Source organism: Pteropus alecto, unplaced genomic scaffold, assembly GCF_000325575.1.
Source record: "Pteropus alecto unplaced genomic scaffold, ASM32557v1 scaffold91, whole genome shotgun sequence".
Taxonomy (NCBI): Eukaryota; Metazoa; Chordata; class Mammalia; order Chiroptera; family Pteropodidae; genus Pteropus; species Pteropus alecto.
The window spans coordinates 546,493-552,040 of NW_006431910.1; the positions used below are offsets into that span (position 1 = coordinate 546,493).

Below are 5,548 nucleotides of genomic sequence, written 5' to 3' on the forward strand. Positions count from 1 at the left end.
TTTTCATCTATTTTTATCTCTATCAGATCAAATCTTTTTTCCACAATGCTATTTCCACACTCTCAAAATTTTAGTAATTTCTTAATGTCATCTAATGCACATACTCAATTCCCCCCAATTTCTCAAAATGTTATTTATTTTTTTTAGGCGAGGCAACCCTTGGTTGACCTCACAGATTGCAAGGACCTTGTCAACTTACAATCCCTTTTATTATTATTATTTATTCTTTTTATGCCTACAGCACCTGGTCTTCCTAGGTGGTCTCCCATCCAAGTACTAACCAGGCCCGACCCTGCTTAGCTTCCGACCCTGCTTAGCTTTCAAAATCAGACGAGATCGGGCTCGTTCAGGGTGGCATGGCCGTAGACTCAAAAATGTTTTTTTTTTAAATTGTGGCACGAACACTTAACATAAGATCTACCCTCTTAACATTTTTAAGTGCACAATATACCATTGGTAATTAGGCATAATGTTGTGCAGCAGCTCTCTAAAATTATTCATCCTAAATAACTGAAACTTTAGACCCTTCGAACAGCAGCTCCTCATTTCCCCCTCCCCCCGGTACTTGGGAAATCATCGTTCTTACTGATGATGACATTATTATCATTATTGTCTATGAGACTGCGTCTTTTCCTTCCTGTATTTATATCATTGGGGATTTGAAGACCCATAAGTGGAATCTCCAGTTGTTCCTGTTAAGATTCTTCTTGTAAAAGACAGTTTACATAGCTCCCGCCTTCCAAGGTCTCTGGAGTCCAGATACGTCATCCGAAACGCTGACCTCTGTCAGCCCTATGCTGAAGCTCTGGCCTCTCACTCTATCCTGCCATCTGTCCCTTCCCAGCCTCCCAGCCTCCCCAAGGGGAGTTGTGTATTTGTGACTCCCCACGGTCAGTCCTCTTGGATGGGACCTCATCTCTGAGGAAGGGACACGGGGTTGTCGCCCAGGATCTATCTCCCCATGTGGGCCCTGACCACTCATGAGAGGTGTGGACTCCCCTGAGATGAGCAGGAGATGAGAGAATAAGAACGTCAAGGGCTTTAACGGAATGGTGGTTCTGTGACCTGGAAGAGAAAGCCGGCACAGTCTCAGTCACTGTTATCCACCATCGCTGTTCCTCACCACGTCTCACCTCCGCTGCTGACTGTCAGGTCCAAGCCACCATCATCTCGCACTTGAGTTATTGTCATAGTTTCCTCACTGGTTTTGCCCACTTCATTCATTCTCCCCCTTCAGGCGATCCTCAGAACAGCAGCCACAGCGATCTTGTTAAGAACTAAAGTGAGCTCATGTCACTTGGCAACCTAAAACACTCCAAGGGCTTCCAATCACAGAGCAAAAGCCGAAGTCCTTACAAAGGCCTCTAAGGCCCCACATGACTCGGCCCCCCACTGCCTTTTATCTCTCACTATCCTCCAGCTCCATCGCTCTGCCCCAGCCATGCTGGCCTCCCTTCTATCCATCAGACACACCAAGCACTCCCACTTTTCCACTTGCTGTTCCCTGGGCCTGGAAGGCTTTCTCCCCAGGTAACTGCATGCCTCACTCTCTCACTTCCTTCAGGTCTTCACTCCAGTATCACCTTCTCAAGGATGCCTTCCTTGGCCCCTCTAAGTATATCACCCGCGGCCCCCAGATAAAACATTTCCTCATCTTCTTCTCTGCTTCATTTTTCCCTCTCGAACTTATCACCATCTAACATGACATATTCTGTTTATCGATTTGCTTACTCTCTATCTCCCCCATACAAAATGTAAGCTCTAAGATCTGGCGTTCACTGCTGTATTCCCAGCACGTCCTAGGTGTTCAAAAATCATTTGATCAATGAATACGTGAATTGTCTAAGAGAAGTTTTAATGAGTGATACAACGGTTTTATTTTTTGCTGTTTGCAGTGCCTAATGGCAGTAGGGCAAGAAGAGAAATAAGGTTTAATTTTTAAAAAGGACAGCAGACCAGAGAGATACATGGAAAAGCTCACCGATCTTGAGCAGATAAATTCTAGATGGGCGAAAAAGACATCTTCATACTAGAGCCAGCCAGCAACCATCAATATTGGACTATTCAACCACTGGTACCCAACCTTCGCTTTCAAATCATCCCCAAACACAGATCCCCAAGTTCTAATTCCATATTTCTGTTAACTAATTCATTTATTCAATATATATTTATCAAGCAACTCAAATGAACCAGTTAATTTGCTAGTTCCCGGGCCTATAGCCATGAGCAGAGTAGATAAAGACCCTGCTTCATGGAGCTTCGAGTCTAGTGAGAGAGTTAGATAATAAGGAAATGAATAAGGTAATTTTGGATTCAAATAAATATTGTGAAGAAAATACAACAGGTTGAAACGATGATGAGGAACCAAAGGCCATGAAGCCCTCTCTAAGGAAATGAAATCTGACCTCAGAGCTGGAGGATGAGGAGGAGCCAGTCTTGCAAAGACCAGAATCAAAAAGGTTACAGTCCTGAGTGTGGAAAGAAATCCATTTATCTGAGGAACCGGAAGGAGGCCGGTGCGGTTGGAGTTTGGGGACATGGGGGAGGGGCCTGGGGGAGTCACAGGCTCCCCAAGTGGTGGGGGGTGTCCCCTGCACACATTCTGCAACAGTGGTGCCTTTCTTAGACCACGGGACACGTAGAGAAGGTGAAGATTTGTTTGTTTGTTTTTTCTGAGCAAAATCTCCATTTAGTACAAAAATTTGTACAGAGCCTACTGCTGTACCAGTCACTTCACTCAAAATAGAACTCGGCTTAGGATTTTCTAGACTAAACCTAGCGATCCATCTTCTCCTCATTACCCCGCCCCCCCACCATGCCTCTCTGTCCCGTGGAAGCGGAGAGACAATCCTCCCTGGGTCCAGTCTGCAGCTGTCCCATGCGCCTCCCCCCTTAGCCCACCCTTCAGCAGCCGCTTTTGTCTGAGGAAGAGTAAAAGGGGCTATTTAAAGAAACAAGGGGACTGGGGAGCAAAGGAGGCCTCGCCTGCGCTCTGGATGAACAGGGGAGGCCAGAGGGCTGGTGACCATCCAGATGGGCCCGCAGATGGTTTTTCAGGTCTCCAGGGCCAGGCAAGTACATTGGGAAGAAAGATGACCACAGGATGCATGCTGCTGGGGTCAGCGTGAGAGGGACGGCCGTGCTATGATTGAAAGGTACCACCTGTCAGGTCTCCGTGGGAAACCCGAGCCTCCCAGGCCAAGGAGAGTGTTGTACCAACAGGGTGTAAACAATGCTCTTCTGAGGCCCAAGGCTCCTGAAGTGGGGGGTGGGGTGGAGTGGAAGGAGGGAGGAAGGTAGAGGGGGGACAGGGACGGAGGAGCTGGGGGCTAGAGGCCTCTGGGGCTTAAAGGCAGCCCAGAAGTGAGGCCGCTCAGCTAGAAGAAGGAGACAGCTCCCAAGTCCGAAGGCAGAGGCCGCACAGGTAGGAGAAGCCCTGGGCCCCTTTCTAAGCCCCTCCCCCGCCTACTCCATCTGCCAACTCCTCTCCCACCTTCCAAGGGTGGGAGCCTTCAAGCTGGGGGGACCCACAGTTGGAGAAATCCAGACTTTTTTCTAATTCTCTCCACTACTATGTCAACTGTCTTTAGAGGCCAGACTCAGGGACCCAGCCTTGGAGTGCTGAGCAGCTTGAGATCACCTACAGAGCAATCAGCTGGTGGCCACCTTGCAGAGGACTTGACAGGGACCTGACAGGGTAGAGCGTCTCACCAGTCCAGCTGGGTAGGAAGACAGACTCCCCAAGCAGTTAAGAGTGGCCTCTCCCAGGGAGGGTCCTTGGCTGGGGCAAAAGACAGTAGAAACCTCAGGACCACCTGAAGACAGATGGGGTGACAGTGGATCTGGAGGTGTCAGCAGAACCATCAAATGTCATCTATACTAATTGGGGCTTGGAACTCGGGCTCCTGGGTTCCTTTCCTTTGGGTCTGCTGCCAAGAGCCGGGAGAGAGGGAGAGAGGAGCTGTCTGCAGTGCTGCCTCAGACAAGAAACAGGGACGGGACGAGGGCTTCCTGGGGAAGGAAGGAGGAAGGAAAGTGGAGAAGAACGAAGGAAGGAGAGGGCCTACTGTGCCCTTAGAAGAGAGAGAGCTGAATTCCTGAGACATGACTGTCTGTCCTCCCCAACCAGGGGTCCCCTCGCTCTGGGCAGAAGCCTTTTAATGGACACTGGCTGAGGACCTGGTTGGAGTAGCATCTTTGGCACAGGCTCTAGACTGGTCGTCAGGGGTTCTAGGAATGATCTGGCCATGTAATTGTCCTATGACTTTAGTCAAGGGACTTTAACTCTCCCAGCTCCAAATTCCTAATCTGTACACCTATTCTCTAGGATTGGGGGCGCCGGGGGCGGTGGGGGGCGGGAGGAGGTGAGCGAGGTGAAGCGGGCACTGCAGTGAGAGCTGTAAACTGCTCTAGAGTTGTGAATGCTGGGGGTGGGGGTGTTATCCTGGTTGCTGAGCGTTCTGAGTTTCTTCACTCCTTGTCTATTTATGACAAGCCTGGAGGGTGGAAAGCTGAGGTGATGAACAAGCAAGATGGCCAAGGAGTGTGCGTGCGCGCGCGTGTGAGTGTGAGTGTGTGTGTGCGCGCGCACCTGCCCTTCCCCTCCAACACGCTAAGCGTGTAGCATGTAGATGAAAGAAAAGATGGTTGCAGCACTCTGCTATGTGTTAGCCAATCGCGACCGCATTCTGAGGTATAGAAAGGGCTTGTTATCGACTTCCTGGCGTTTGGTTCTCTTTGCCTTGTCTTACTAACTAAACGCCCTCACGGCTGGGTCAGGGCCTTAACCTGGCACAAGGCAGGGCAGAGGCCAACCCACGCCGTATGAGCCGATGTGCACTGAGAGCTCCCTCCAGGCCAGGTACGCCTCAAAGTGCTTCCTGTTCGCTGGCTTTCGAACCTCCCACCACCCCGCTGCAGTGAGACCTATTTTTACCTCCAGAAATCAAGACACCGGGAAGGCAGGTAGCTTGCTCAAGGTCACACAGTTAGTCAACTCTGGGAGCTGGGATCCCATCGTAGGAAGCCTCCCACTGCTCCACACCGTCTTCCAAACAAGAGTGCAGGGCAGGAAGGGGTTGTGTGGGTCATTCAGGTCAAAAAAAGGAAAGAAAGCAAAAAATAATGATAGTAATAATTCATGGTCAAACAGGTGTGGAGGAAAGTGTGTTAAATAAGGCTAAGCAAAGTTAAGATTTCTCTACTACGGGGTATCTATTTAAGTGCTAACGAAGAATATTTCTAAAAGAGTAAAGAGTATGTTCTTTCTGGAACAATCTTAGCCAGAGAATAAATCCCCTCCCCCGAGCCCCTGTTAATGTCTTAGGAGACCCTAGTTTTCTACAGAACACAGTTTGGAAAACCTGATCAAGGCCAATCCTGTCATTGCCAGTGGAAACTGAAGCCCAGAGAGGCAAAAGGACTTCCTCAGGTCTTAGTGTGAGTGACTGGGAGACAGCGGTCAAGGCCAGCTTCGTGGCCTCCTGGGTCCCTGCTGATGTGCATTCCAAGTCCTGGCTCATTTGCTGCCCTCTAGCTCTAATGCGTG

General features: G+C 49.6%; 1 pseudogene; it reads right to left on the reverse strand.

Moving 5' to 3' along the window:
• Positions 1-232: 232 nt before the first annotated feature.
• LOC112472249 lies at positions 233-368 on the reverse strand (annotated as a pseudogene).
• Between the last annotated feature and the right edge of the window lie 5,180 nt (positions 369-5,548).